The sequence below is a fragment of the Papio anubis genome, chromosome 10, assembly GCF_008728515.1.
Source record: "Papio anubis isolate 15944 chromosome 10, Panubis1.0, whole genome shotgun sequence".
Taxonomy (NCBI): Eukaryota; Metazoa; Chordata; class Mammalia; order Primates; family Cercopithecidae; genus Papio; species Papio anubis.
The window spans coordinates 117,038,266-117,053,741 of NC_044985.1; the positions used below are offsets into that span (position 1 = coordinate 117,038,266).

General features: G+C 45.5%; 1 long non-coding RNA gene across 1 annotated transcript; it reads right to left on the minus strand.

The window, feature by feature from the left end:
• Nucleotides 1-475: 475 nt before the first annotated feature.
• On the minus strand, nucleotides 476-13,602 carry LOC108581453. Its single transcript, XR_001893691.3, has 3 exons — nucleotides 12,319-13,602; nucleotides 3,542-3,690; nucleotides 476-1,205 (listed from the first exon to the last, which is right to left on the minus strand). It is a non-coding gene; the product is annotated as an uncharacterized LOC108581453 (long non-coding RNA).
• Between the last annotated feature and the right edge of the window lie 1,874 nt (nucleotides 13,603-15,476).

Here is a 15,476-nt window from a genome sequence, read left to right on the forward strand (position 1 = left end):
GGCCATGCTTTAGTGGTGGGGAGGTGCCATTGCTTCACAACAGCCATGGCCCTTAAGATGTTCTGCTACAAAAAGACAGTTTTCTCTCTGAAACTTTCCACTACCAGCTTTCAAACCCATTTTTCTTTCCTCCTACATAGATATACCACCAAGCTATCTCCTCCCTTCTCTATTAAACAGAGCAAATGAGCTCGGATCCAAACTTGCATTGTCCACTCATCCAAGTCAAACAAGAGCCTTGGAGGCATCCAAACCCACCCTCAATAGCTATTGTTATGCAAGTATGCTGCCTGGAGTCCCACACCCCACCTCAAGTGGCTTATGTGTTCCCCCAAAATATATATTTATTAAGCACCTCCTACATGTTAGGCACACAGTGCTTGTCATAACATCATAATATTATATATATATAACTCTCCATAAGGATTTTTTTTTTTTTTTTTGAGACAGGGTCTCACTCTGTTGCTCAGGCTGGAGGGCAGTGGTGTGATCACGGCTCACTACAGTCTCATCTTCTGGGCCCAAGTGATCCTCCCACTTTAGCCTCCCAAGTAGCTGGGACTACAGACTCACGCCAACACATTTCGCTGAGTTTTTTGTAGTTTTTGTAGAGACAGGGTCTTGCTATGTTGCCCAGGTTTGTCTTGAACTCCTGACCTCAAGTGATCTGCCCGTCTTGGCCTCCCAAAGTACTGGGATTACAGGAATTACCCACTGCGACTGGCTGTTTTTCTTTTTCTTTTTTTTAACATTAAACTAAGATGGATTTTTCTAAAAGCCACTAAGAGGACAAAAAGTATCATTTTTGTATCATCTCCTTGTCACTGATTAACCCCAGGCCCCTTTAAGGTTACTTAAAGAAACCCAAGCTGACTGTAAAAGCTTTGTGCCAGTCATCTATTGCTGTGTAACAAACAGCTCCAAAACTTAAAACAACGACAACACTTATTTTGCTCACAAATCTGTAACTTGGGCAGGGCTTGTTGGGGACAGCTTGTATCAGCTGCACTCAGCATCACTGGGTGTGCTTGAAAGTTGGGGGCTGGAACCATCTGAAGTTTCATTCACTCCCTAGTCCGGTGGTTAATGCTGACATCAGTGGGTACCTCAGTTGAGCTGAGCTGTGTGCCTGCAGTGACAATGACACTGATGTATGGTTTTCCTGGATGACTCTCTGGCTTCTTCACAACAGCTTTGGCTGGGTTCTAAGAGCCAGGAGAGAGAGACAGAGAGAGAGAAATGAGAGAGAGAGAGAGATGAGAGAATGAAAGAGTTCACCAGCTGGAAGCCATATCGCCTCTTATGACCTAGCCTCTGAAGTCGTGCTGAAGCATTTCTGCTGCTTTCTACTTGAAGCAAGCCCACATTCAAGGAGGAGGGAATTAGACTCCACCTTTTGATGGGTGAAATGTCGAAGACCTTGCAGGTATGTTTTAAAATCCCACAGCCTTGAAGGGAAATGTTGATCATAATGGAAAGTTTTCCTGATGGGCAGTAATGAGAGGAAAATCATACTATACAATCTACAGACAGCTTCTCTAAAATCCTCATTACTCACTTTTCTCCCAAAGGACTTCAGGGCAGCCCAGCCACCCCACTCTCGTCTCTGTACCCATTCTCCCTCACATTCCTCTCTGTTCTAGTTCACGTCCTCCCAGGTTTATAAAGTGAAATTGAGACTCACACCTTTTTTCCTTTCTCCATGGTCCATGTCCATTGATTTCCTCAAATGAACCAACAAGGCCTTTCCTCCTTAGGAAGGTGGGAGAAGGTAGGTTGCCATGCTAACGTTTTTCATGTGTGTGTGTGTGTGTGTGTGTGTATACACATAAACACATCTATGTGTTTGAAAATAAACCCAGTCATTTTAACTTAGTAATTATATTTGCAAATTAACCCCATAATTTTAGTAGACTATACGTTTTTATATGCACATAACCCAGGAATATAAAGAGATGTGCATAAATGTACAGGAAACAGGGCACCCTTGAGAGACCTTAATGAAAAGTCCATTTACAGAGGTGCAGGCAGAGTGAAGAGAAGTAGCAGGGATGTGGAGGCAGCCAGGGACTAGCAACAGCAGGAAGCCATCACCTTCCTTAGATCTGAAGCGGGGTGGGTATGACATTACCCAAGGTGGTGGTAGCCAGACCCCAGGAAGACTGACCCCTGCTAGAAGCTGCAGTCAGAAAAGAAACCAAGAACAACTGAGAGGTTAAAAAGTTGTAGATTAAAGTTACTTTGACCTCTTTTTTCTCCTGCCTTTTTATCCCCTACTGGTTATTCCCTTTGGTCAAACCCAACCAGAATCCGGAGGGTAGATGGTGTTATTGTCCTCCAGGGCTCAGCCTCCAGCCCAGAGCACATTGAGAAGAACAGACAATGGACAGGGAGGAAGAGGGGCAAATGGAGAGTACCCAGCACAACTTGTTTAAAAATGAACAAGATTGGCCGGGCGCGGTGGCTCGAGCCTGTAATCCCAGCACTTTGGGAGGCCGAGACGGGCGGATCACGAGGTCAGGAGATCGAGACCATCCTGGCTAACACGGTGAAACCCCGTCTCTACTAAAAAATACAAAAAACTAGCCGGGCAAGGTGGCGGGCGCCTGTAGTCCCAGCTACTCGGGAGGCTGAGGCAGGAGAATGGCGTGAACCCGGGAGGCGGAGCTTGCAGTGAGCTGAGAGCCACCGCACTCCAGCCTGGGCGACAGAGCGCAGACTCGTTCGGGTGCACGAACAAGATCATCTTTGAAGGGCAATTTTTGAGATGGTCACCTCGCTGGACAGGCTGGAGTGCAATGGTGTAATCTCAGCTCACTGCAAACTCCACCTCCAAGGTTCAAATGATTCTCCTGTCTCAGCCTCCTGAGTAGCTGGGATTACAGGTGCCCACCACCTCGCCCAGCTAATTTTTGTATTTTTAGTAGAGACAAGGTTTTACCATGTGGGTCAGGCTGGTCTCAAACTCCTGACCTCAGGTGATCCACCCGCCTCAGCCTCCCAAAATGCTGGGATTACAGGCGTGAACCCCTGCGCTCAGCCAACTCTTTCAAACTGTACATACACTGGGAGTAAAAGATGGTGGGGGGCCACATGCCCAAACAATGAAGAAAAATAGATAGTGACAGCAATTGGCATGACAGTCATTCTTAATTGCATGAACTAATGAAGTGGAATTCCTGGCATGACTTACCCCAAAGTAATTTATTTTTGGCTTGGAAAACAGAATGGTTTTTATAACAGATTTTTCTAATTATGTTTTGCTTATGTTAATATGAGGGTTTGACTCCCCAAGTAAATACCACCTGATCACAAAGCAGGATGGCTCAGAAGCACACTGAGCACCAGGTGGAAGCCAGGCTGGGATTACACAATTTGCTGCAGACGATGCAAAAGTATCTGGAACTTTTTGCTTTTAATGTGTGGGGGCTGCTCTCTCCAACTCATTTGTAAAAGTACTAAGGGCAGCTACTGTATCTCATGCTTCCTCTCGATTCCTCAAAGATAATAATACTCAAACTTTGCTATGCATAAAAATCACCTGGAAAACTTGTTACAATGCAGATTTCTGGGCCCTGCCAGGATGATTGATTCTGTTGGTCTGGGTGATGCCTCGGAATCTGAATTTCAGCAAGCACTCCAGGTCCTTCTCATGCTGGTATTCAGGCCATCACATTTGGAGAAACATCACTGAAAGCATTAAACACATGGATTCATACTCAAAAGAGGCAAAGTGCTATAACAGATGAAGTGGGGGGATGATGAAGAGCCAGAGCTGGGTTCCAATCCCAACTTTGCCATGAATTAGTTGAGGCAGCTTACCTTCCCTCTCTGATAATCATTTGCAAGAAGGGTAATACGTAGACTTCGGAATCATTGGGAAAATTGGAGGTAGCAAACGAAAAATAAAAATCGGGTGAAAACGTAGTGGCTTTCACTATTTGTACCGAGAAAGTTCTCGGGTGAGTATTTCTCAAGGTAGTTGGGCTCTGAGAGTCCTGCCTTCGAAGACCCATGAGGATGGCACCTATAAGATCAACTGGTCTGGTACCATCTTAGCATTGTTTCCTTGCAGTCACTGAGTGCCATCCTGAGACACTGTATTTCATAGATTTCATGTTTTTCAGGCTCACTCTTCCCTTGTTTCCACTTGTGAAATTATTATTCATCCTGCAGCATATGGACAACAGGTTTTTTACCCATTCTCTCTTGCCGTTGGCATGATACCATTCAACAATATGGTGTTAACAAAAAATATTAAAACTAGCTGCCTTAAATTTTTGGTTCTGGTTCATAATGTTGCATAATGAAAAGGAAAATCTTTCCCACAGTCCCAGTGGTGCGGAAACACTTAGAAATGACTCTAAATATAGACTCCCAAATGACAGAGAGGTTGTTTTATGTCATTCTGTGATTTCTGTTTCACAGCATGTTCTATGTGCTGGAATAAAAATTTTTAATGAAGTCAGAATGCTAAATTTAATGGAACCTTTGCTCTTTGTTCATTGCAAGATACATCATGTTTCCATTTCATTTGCTGTGCATCTTGGCATCAGGCCCCACACAGCAAAACAATACTCAGACCTCATAATTCAATAGTTTTGATTATGCCCAGATGCTAAAGACCACTGCATGTCTTTCCTAATTTTTTACTCACTTGATTTTCAGTGAAAAAATGTAAAAATTGTCTCCAATCGTTCCTCTTAAATCACCCTAATTGAACATAAGAGTGATAATGTATGACTGGAGGAATATTTTACATAATGTAAGTACTAATCATAGGTGGCATATAATTAGTTTGCAATTTTTTTTGGGGGGGGGTCAATAAATAGCATAAAAATACTGATTGAGGCAGTGGCTCACACCTATAATCCCAGCACTTTGGGAGGCTGAAGTGGACGGATCACTTGAGGTCACGAGTTTGAGACCAACCTGGCCAATATGGTGAAACCCTATCTCTACAAAAAATACAAAAATTAGCCGGGCGTGGTTGCGCACGCCTGTAGTCCCAGCTACTCAGGAGGTTAAGGAAGGAGAATTGCTTGAATCCAGGAGACAGAGGTTGCAATGAGACAAGATGGCACCACTGCACTCCAGCCTGGGTGCCAGAGCGAGACTCCATCCCAGAAAAAAAAAAAAAAAAATACTGACTGTTACAGAGAATAAATTTTAACTGCAAGTTGTTCCAAGCAGGCTATTCAAAACATGTACTTGTAACTTAGGGGTATAAAATCTGTACTAACCTGTTAGTGACTGCAAAATCTAATCTAGTTACCAGACCTTTGCATCTCAAACTTAGGTGTACCTAAGAATTATGTGAGGAGCCTGTTTTCAAAATGCAGATCTTTGGTCAGGTACAGTGGTTCATGCCTGTCATTTGGGAGGTTGAGATGGGAGGATTGTTTGAGCCCAGGAGTTCAAGGCCAGCCTGGGCAACATAGTGGGACCCTGTCTCTATAAATAAAACTTTAAAAAGTGCATGTCTTGGGACCATTCATAAAGAATCTGATTCAGTAGCTGGGGGATGGAGGGGCCAGGGGAGTTGGCAAAACCTAGGAACATGCATTTTAAATACCCCCCAGGTCATGCTGATGTAGCTAATTGAGGACTGGCTAGCCCATTCTCCCTACAGAGGCTCTTTCTTCCTTACTCGTACCTGTCCATTCTCTCACCTGTGAGCAGACACAGGTGAGCACCCAAGATTATGAAATTTTGGTGAGCTCTTGGACTTCTCTTGGGCTAAGGCCACATGACAATCTACTCAGGAATAAGCTAAATCCACTCCAATCCAGCAAGTTACCTATCTCAGGAATTGCTAGTACTGGTTGAAGAGATGGATGTCTTTGGGCTAAGATGAAATGCACTGTCTCGTGGGTTCTCTACTTGATCCTCACTGCTCTGTAGGTGGGGCCTATGTGTATCTTATAGAGGAAAAAACTGAGGTTCAGGGAGGTCAGGGCACTGGCAAAGGTCATATAAGAAAGGTAAAGGCCAGTCCTGATGGCTCAAACCTGTCATCCCAGCACTTTGGGAGGCTGAAGCAGGCGGATCACCTGAGGTCAGGAGTTCAAAACCAGCCTGGCCAACATGATGAAACCCTGTCTCCACTAAAAATACAAAAATTAGCCAGGCATGGTGGTGTGCACCTGTAGTCTCAGCTAGTCGGGAGGCTAAGGCAGGAGAATGGCTTGAACCCAGGAGGCAGAGGTCTAAGTGAGCCAAGATTGTGCAACTGCTAGGAAACAGAGAGAGACTCTGTCTCAAAAAAAAAAAAAAAAAAAGAAGAAGAAAGAAAGAAAGAAAGGTAGAGAACCAAGTCTCCAGGTCGTGTCTCCAATCTCTAAGCTTGTTCTTTTCAACTCCTTGTCAAGAGTTTGGTTGTATTGCCAGAATATGCAGAGATGGGTTAAGCATTTTACATTTAAAAAAACAAGAAATTACCTCTTGGTATTAATTTTCTATACAAGAGGAGATGATCTCAGTGTTCGCAGAACAGCAGCTACACAGGCAATGATTAAAATTCTGAGAAAAGTCTCCCTCAGTCTGTCTTCAGACAATGCTTCTATCTATGGTTAGGTATGAAAGTAGAAAGGTAATTTGGGGCCTGGTTCTCACACCTTCTGTCACTGGCCTCCCTGGAGCTGGTTGGTGGCGTTGCAAGGACTATTTACCAACAGGATTGGAAAAGTGATCTTCGCAAACCCCACTCTAGAATTTTCGAAACTGCTTTTTGTGCTTTTGGTAATGTATGAGTCTATCCAGCCTCAGCCACAACAAAAAGCCACAGAGTGGGTGGCTGACACAACATAAATTGATTTCTCACATTTCTGGAGGCCAAAGTCCAAGATCAAGGTACCGGCAAGTTCAGTTTCTGATAAGGCCTCCCTTCCAGGCTGATAGATGCCTGTCTTCTCACTGTGTCCTCACACGGCAGAGACAGCAGGAAAGAAATTTCTGCTTTCTCTTTCCCTTTCTTCCTCTTCTTCTTCTTTTTTTTTTTTTTTGAAATGGAGTCTTGTTCCTATCCCCTGGGCTGGAGTGCAATGGCACAATCTTGGCTCACTATAACCTCTGCCTCCGGGTTCAAGCAATTCTCCTTCCTCAGCTTCCCGAGTAGCTGGGATTACAGGTGTGCACCACCACACCCCGCTAATTTTTGTATTTCTAGTAGTGATTGGGTTTCGCCACGTTGGCCAGGCTGGTCTCGAACTCCTGACCTCAGGTAATCCACCCACCTCGGCCTCCCAAAGTGCTGGGATTATAGGCGTGAGCCACTGTGCCCAGTCATCTTTCTTCGTCTTCTTATAAAGCCACCCACCTTTATGGCTTCATTTACCCTTAATTACCTCCTAGAAGCCCAGTTTCCAAATACCATCATAATGGGAGCTGGGGCTACAAAATATTAATTTGGTGAGGACACACAATTCAGTTCATAGCAGATGGATCCACTTAATTTCAGGAAAGCAGCTTTGGACACAGGCAAATAGCCAGCTTTTCTTAACTAAAGACAGAAAGTTCTATCTGAGAAGATGCCCTTCCAACCCTTTTCTGTTCTGTGGAGAGACGGATGCTTTATCAGGAAGTTAACATGTGTGATTACCAACCATAGGTGGGGCCCAGGAGACGCCACGCTGCTGAACCTGGTTCCACAGTGCTCAGGCAGAGTCGTACACAAGGTTGTATGTATGTGCACACCACCTGGGGAGACATGCTGTAGCCACGATGGTTTCCCTGCTGTTTTGGGGACATATCAGGCAAGCTCTGGCCTTAGGACTGACTTAGACCGGGTTCCCTGGAAGCAGAGCCTGAGCCTGGGGTTTTTGTGCAAAGATTCTTTTGGGAGAAGTCTAGCTTCGGCCTGGACCCAGGGGGAGCTCTGGAACGTACATTACTTCCCAGAGACGGTCCCTTTCAGGGGAAAGAGGATTGGACACTTGTCCCTGCCCCCATCAGTCAGGCATTGGTCTCCTCCCACGCATGTCCAGGATAGGAAGCAGGCTGGGTCAGCCAATGGCTATCCTCTGGAGAGGGGGACTGGTGTGAGGCTTTAGCAGACAGCACCTCCCCCAACAACAGAGGGAGAGGGGACAGCGCTGCTACAGAGGAGCTGGGCGGGCCCAGTTGCACCTGCTATGGAGGAGCTGTTGCTCTAGCTGATCTCTCTGCCTGGGATGCTCTCCCCCAGATCACCTCATGGCCAACTCCCTCACCTCCTCAGAGCTTTGCTAAAATTTCACCATCTTCCTTTTTTTTTAGACAGAGTCTTACTCTGTAACTCAGGTTGGTTGGAATGCAGTGGCGTGATCTCAACTCACTGCAACCTCCACCTCCCGGGTTCAAGTGATCCTGGTGCCTCAGCCTCCTGAGTAGCTGGGACCACAGGTGCGCGCCACCACCCTCGGCTAAGTTTTGTATTTTTAGTAGAGACGAGGTTTCGCCACGTTGGCCAGGCTGGTCTCAAACTCCTGACCTCAAGTGATCTGCCTGCCTTGACCTCCCAAAGTTCTGGGATTACAGGTGTGAGCCATTGCACCTGGCCTTAAAATCGCACTTTCTCAATGGGTCCATCTTGGCCACCTTGTTGATGCAGAAACTGCACCCCCAGCCACTCCCCATTACCCTCACCCAGCTCTGCTTCTTTTTTCCATAGAACTCGTCACCTTCTAACATAGACAATTTATTTCTTTCGTATGTTTTTTTGGGGGGTGGGGGGAGGGTTGTTGTTTTTTGTTTTTTTGAGACAGAGTCTTGTTCTATTGCCAGGCTGGGGTGCAATGGCGCAATCTCGGCTCACTGCAACTTCCACCTCCCAGGTTCAAGTGATTCTCTTGCCTCAGCCTCCTGAGTAGCTGGGATTACAGGCACTGCCAACATGCCCGGCTAATTTTTGTATTTTTAGTAGAGACGGAGTTTCACCATGTTGGCCAGAATGGTCTCAATCTCTTGACCTCATTATCTGCCCGCCTCGGCCTCCCAAAGTGCTGGGATTATGGGCGTGAACCACTGTACCCAGCCTGTTTTTTTGTTTGTTTGTATGTTTGTTTTAATATCATCTGTTTCTTCCGCCTTAGAATGAAAGCTCACTGAGGGCAGAGATACTGATACAGGCTTATCGCCCAGAATAGTACCTGGGATATCATAAGCACACCATGAATATTTGTTGAATTAAGTTGCAAATGGGCCCTGACTCAAAGAACAGAGTAAGTCAAGAGCTCAGAGAAATAGATTACATAAAAGGTTACTAGGCATGCCATTAGGCATGACTTGGGGCCTGCAGGAGGGGCACCACTGCCTCCAGGTATAATGTAATTTTTGGACCAGTGAATGCAAGGGTGTCATTACACTGTGCTCGGTGTGGCTGTTCAGAAACCGTCCTGCCCTGCACAGTTGCTCTACTTGAGGACTTACTAAGCTTGTCCTTAACCTTTTAAAATATGTCTGTCTCATTCTCCCACAGAAGTCTCAGCTTGGGCAAGTGGTGGCCACCCACCCCTATGATAATACCTTAGTTAGCAGAACTTTTCATCCAAAGATACGGAAATGCCAACATATGGAAATACTCAGATACCACAATGTTTCATAAGCACTAAGGGAGGAATGTTTAAAACTTCCTAAAAGAGGCTTCCTAACACTCAAAAGTTGAGCGACCCTGTCCACACCAACCTCCTGTCTGCCTTACAAAGAATGTCTCTTAGACAAATCCTGAAAACTCTTACCAAAAATATTATCTCTTGCTTGCTTTCCCCCCAAACAATTCACAGGTAATTTTCTATTCTTTGCCTAGACAAAATGGGCAAAGCATTTAGACAGACATTACCCCAAGAGAAAAAAAAAAAAAAAAAGAATAACAAATATGTGGGAAAATCCACAATTTTACCCATAAAATGCAAATTAAAACAACAGTCAGATACTATCACAATCTATGAAATTAGCAAGAATTTCTTGTTGTCGTAATAACAAAACTGGTAAAGCTGTGGTTAATGTGCACATTCTGCAATGTGAGTGGAAATGTGAAGTGGTAAACCCTTGCGGAAAGCTACATGGCTAGATCCTTAGAGGCTTTGGTATCTTCATCATCTTTGACCTTTCTTCTACAGTCCCTGCTAGGACCTTATCCTACCAAAAAATCTGAAATGCAGGGGGAAAAGCCTTTGAACTCAGCCATAGAGATTTCATGCAGGACTCACATGGCAGGAAGAGGGAAAGGGAGAGGTTACTTAGGGAAGCTAGCAACAGATTCTCTCAAAGTTTTTCTTTGGTTTAACGTTTTTTGTTTTTTTGTTTTTTTGTTTTTTTTTGAGACGGAATTTTGCTCTTTTTGCTCTCGTTGCCCAGGCTGGAGTGCAGTGGTGCGATCTAGGCTCACTGCAACCTCCACCTCCCAGGTTCAAGCGATTCTCCTGCCTCAGCCTCTCAAGTAGCTGGGATTACAGGCATGCACCAGCACACCCAGCTAATTTTTGTATTTTTGGTAGAGACGGGGTTTCACCATGTTGGTCAGGCTGGTCTCGAACTCCTGACCTCATGTGATCCACCCGTTTCGGCCTCCCAAAGTGCTGGGTTTACAAGTGTGAGCCACGGCACCCGGCCGGTTTAACTTTTTATCACAAGGATAATTCTTGTCACATACACTCTGTGGCCCAACAAACAGAATACTGGCATTTAGTTTCATAATTGGAATTGCTGATTTGTTGTGTTTTGACAGTTGAGTCATGTTTCTAAAACTCATATTTTCATGTTTTCACAGCCTGACATGATTAGAGGGAAAGAGAAGTGGAGTTGGGAAGGGTCAGGACCCCCAAAATGTCAACTGCAGTGCTGGTGGCAGCTCCTTTCATTCCCACTTTCTTCTATTACCTGGGTTTCATCGAAACCTCTCTGGTTCTCACAGAAGTACGTTCTAGGGCAGGGTTAGACATGAGAGATTTACTGAAGGAGGTACCTGTGGAGGAAGATGGGGAGGTTACAGGAGGAGGCTGGGAGAGCTGTCAGGCCACGATGCAGGTCTGACCCTGGTGAAGGAGAGAGGGAAGGAAGGCGAGGTAGGAAGACTATCAGCATGCTGCACATTCTAACAAAGTTTGGGCAGGCCTGATAGACATCTGTCTAAGTCAGTTCAGTCTACTATAATAAGATAGCACATACTGGGTGGCTTATAAACAACAGAAATGTATTTCTCACTGTTCTGGAGGCTGGGAATTCCAAGGTCAAGGTGCTGGCAGATCCAGTATCTGGTGAGAACCCTCTTCCTGATTTGCAGACAGTAGACTTCTCACTGTGTCCTCACATGGTAGGAGGAGCAAGGCAGCTCTCTGGGACCTCTTTTATAAGGTCCTCACCTCATGAATGGGTGCTGATTGCATTCATGGGGGCTCTTCCCTCGTGACCTAAGCACTTCCCAGTGGTCCCACTTCCAAATACCATCACACTGGGGATTATGGCTTCAAGATATGAATTTGGGGCAGGGGCACAAGCATTCAGTCCATAGCAGCATCCTCGAGGGAAAGTTCATCAGAGGAGTCCCACGTGTCACAGGAGTCATTCTGCCTTAGCAGCCCTGCTGTGCTTCATCATTGGTTGGGAGCAGTGGTAAGAAATGTGGACACAGCTTGAATGTGGTGGTGGATTCAGAGCACAGCATCAAGGGCTGTCAGGTGATTGTATTTCCCCCAGCAGGAGATCTGAGAGATACAAGTTCAGGTCAAAACACAGGCTGTTTTTCATGAAGCAGGAGAAGGAAGGCACAGATTGGTAAGCTTGCAGGCTATGGAGTCCACAGGCTGGGTTGGAATCTGCCTACCTCTTACCCATCATGTGCCCCTGGGCAAGTTACCTGTCTCCCTGAGCCTCACTTTCTTCCTCTGAAATAATAATAATGGCCATACCTATAAAGCACTTACCGTGTGCAAGACACTGTTGTCAGTATTAATTCATTTAATCCTGGGGCACAGAGTTTAAGCAACTTGCCTAAGATATCAGAGGTGATAAGTGCTAGCATCAGAATTTGAACCCAGAACCCAGGCTACATTGTCTTTGTGAAGTAGAGCCAGCAATAGCACCAACATGACTATGCTGTTGTGAAAACTGAGAAGAGAACAATTATAAAGCATTTAGCCTCACACATTGTACACATTCAATAAATATTACTTTCTGTTACTGGCATTACTAATTATTATTATAGAAGGTACAGACTGAGTTTTTCTTTAGTGGTTTTGAAGATACACACTTTTCATCCCAATGGTCTCTTCTGACAATAACTAGTTTCCTTTGTATGGTGGGAAAAGTGGATCCCACGGTGACAATGTAAAGTGATCCCACCTGCAGGCCTTCACCTTGCTTTGGCTCTACACTCATCAGATGTCTTCTGAGGATAATGTGTTCTGTGCACTAACCCAACAGGGTAAACGGGACACACCATTGATAGCCTACCCAGCAGCCATTTCTTGCTTCTTCCTGCCTCAGAGAGACCCAGTTTCCTTCAGATATTTTTCTGATTATCTATTGTTGCATCACAAACCATCCCCAAAACTGAAAACAACAATTCATTTTCCTGTCTCACAATTCTGTGGCTGACTGGGCTCAGCGGGGTGGTTCTTGCTTGGGGTTTCTCATGTGGTTGCAGTCAGATGGCAGCTGGGGTTGGGGTCGTTGGAAGCCTCCACTGAGCTGGACATCCCAAGTGGCCTCTTCATTTACGAGTCCAGAACAGTGGAAACCAGCTCAGTTATCTTGGTATCTCTCTCTCTCTGTGTGTGTGTGTGTGTGTGTGTGTGTGTGTGTGTGTGTGTGTCTTTCTCTTCTTGCTCTTTCTCTCACTCACTTGCTGGCTCTCCACATGGCCTCTCCACATGACTAGCTTGGGCTTCCTCACGGCATGGTGGTCTCCCTGCAGTCAGGCTCTGTATACGCTGGCTGATTTCCCACAGAGCAAGCATTCCAAGAGACTGAGAAGGAGCTGCAAGGCTTCTTATCATCCAGCCTTGAACCTTATGCAAAGACGTTTCCTCCACATTTTATTAGTTACGTAGAAGCACCCCAGACTCAGTCCAGGGATTACCAGGAGGCATGGTGTGGCAGACTGGGGGTGAGGGGAGCTTTGGAGAGGAGCTACCATGGATACCCCTTTCCCACTCAGCCACAGGCCTCTGGGGCAGCCAGCCTCACCTTCCAGCCTGAGGGTGAACCAGATGGGTCTAAAGGTGATGCCTCCTCCTTGTCAAGAATGAGCATGTGACCTTGTTTTGGTGAATGAGATATAAGGGGGATGTCTGCTGGGCTTCTGGAGAAAGTTTTCACATTCCTAAGAGAGAGTCTTCTTCCTCAGGTCATGCTTGGATTTGAATATGTTTTCTGAGGCTGCCGCAGGCATTTTCCATCAGCCTGAGGATGACACAATCCCTAAGAAGGGCAGAGCAGACAGGTGGAAAGACCCAGAGCCCTGGAGGGCACAGTGTAGCCCATCCACAGCCAACACTGAAGTACACCCTACTTTGGGACTCTCTGTTATCTGGAATAATAAGCCGAGACAGCGTCTCTCTCTCTCTATCTCTCTACATAAATATATGTGTGTGTGTGTATGTGTGTGTGTATGTATATATACATATATACACATAGGTACATACATATATATGAATGTATATGTGTATATATGAGTGATATGTGTGTGTATATATATGAGTGATATGTATGTGTGTGTGTGTATATATATATGAGTTATATATATATATATATATATATATTGCTTAGGTTGGAGTGCAGTGGTGTTATCACAACTCACTGCAGCCTCAAGCTCCTGGGCTCAAATGATCCCACCTCAGCCACCCCTTAGCTCTCCTTTGCACAGAGGGCTGTACAATAGATGGCTGTCTGAATTTGGCCTGTGGGCCATATTTTGCTGATCCCTGGTTTAAAATGACAAGGAGTAAATACTACTGACCCAAGAATGCTGACTTACGACTGCTCGTCCCTCTAATCCCCACTGTAAATTATCATTATAATTACCCACTGATGCTCAGGTTCGCAAATCTGCAGATTGTAACTTACTTTTATTCTTGCTTAAATGAGAGGATGAGTTTACCTTAACCTTAAAAGACGGTAATTTTTAAGATTAAGGTAATGGGTGTGAGGTGGGTGCTGGGCTTCTGTAAGAGAAGTCAAGACTTGCAAGGAGAAAAATTTTCTCACAGCTTAATAAGGCAAAGGAGAGTCACTAGCAAGAATCAAAAGTGCTTATTGTCTTTTAGATACTTCCCCAGTACCCCACTTCCTGACCAAACCATAAAGGTCACTTCCTCTTGCCTCCAATACACATACCCTTAACTGAGAAAATGGATGAAACAGAGAATGGTTGACAACCTTAACCTTAATCGGGGTGGGGATCATGTTGGACACCAAGGAGATGGGGCCTTGAGGGAAGAGAGATAAAAAGAAGTAAAGAAGGCTGGGCATGGTGGCTCATGCCTGTAAATCCCAGAACTTTGGGAGGCCAAGGCAAGTAGATCACTTGAGACCAGGAGTTCAAGACCACCCTGGTCACCATGGAGAAACCCTGTCTCTACTACAAATTAAAAAAAAAAAAAATCATCCAGGCGTGGTGGTGCACGCCTATAATCCCAGCTACTCAGGAGGCTGAGGCATAAGAATTGCCTGAACCTGGAAGTGGAAGTTGTTGCAGTGAGCCAAGATCATGCCACTGCACTCCAGCCTGGGTGACAGAAGGAGACTATCTCAAAAAAAAAAAGAAGAAGAAGAAAATAAAACATGTGGGGAGGGAGAGACTGTGTAAGGGAGAGGGTGTGGCCTACTCCACCCACCAAGGTATGATTGAGGAATGCACCTCCCTGGTCTAGGCAGGCCCAGGCCCCAGGGAAAGCTCAGGGGTAAGTTGAAAAGACCATAGAAACCACTCCTGAATCTCCACCTCAATGTGGACTCTGTAAGGGCTGGGCCAGATCTCCTAAGCCTGAAGCAAAGGACAATTGAACATTTTCCAAGGTCCTTCCTGTGCTTCACAGGCTAGACCATTCTGCCCTGGACTGGACTGTCTCACACGCTTCCAGGAGAACGAGGAGAACCCCATGCGCGGGGGTTTCCCTGGTGTTTAGAGAAGCCATTTATCCATGCAGACTCTTTGACAAAATGAAGGAGATATGCAAGGATTTCTAAGGAAACTTTAGCTGTGGGGAAGCTTCATAAGAAACTGAGGTCCAGTGTGCACTTTGGGATAGAAATATTTCCTTATGGAAAAGAAGAGGCTCAGAGACAAAAAGTTGGAGTGCGTGTGACGTCACATGCCATGCACAGGGGCCAGTCCTGGAGCCCCATCTCTGCAGGAAGTTGTGTCCCTGGGCGGCTCCTCCTGATTTGGGGACCAACCTCTCAAAGGCAAAGTGCCTGGGCGTTCAGATTTGCAGAGCAAGTTAGAAAGTTAGACAAATCACTGTTCCCATTTTTGGCCCTTATAAAGACAAAATGTT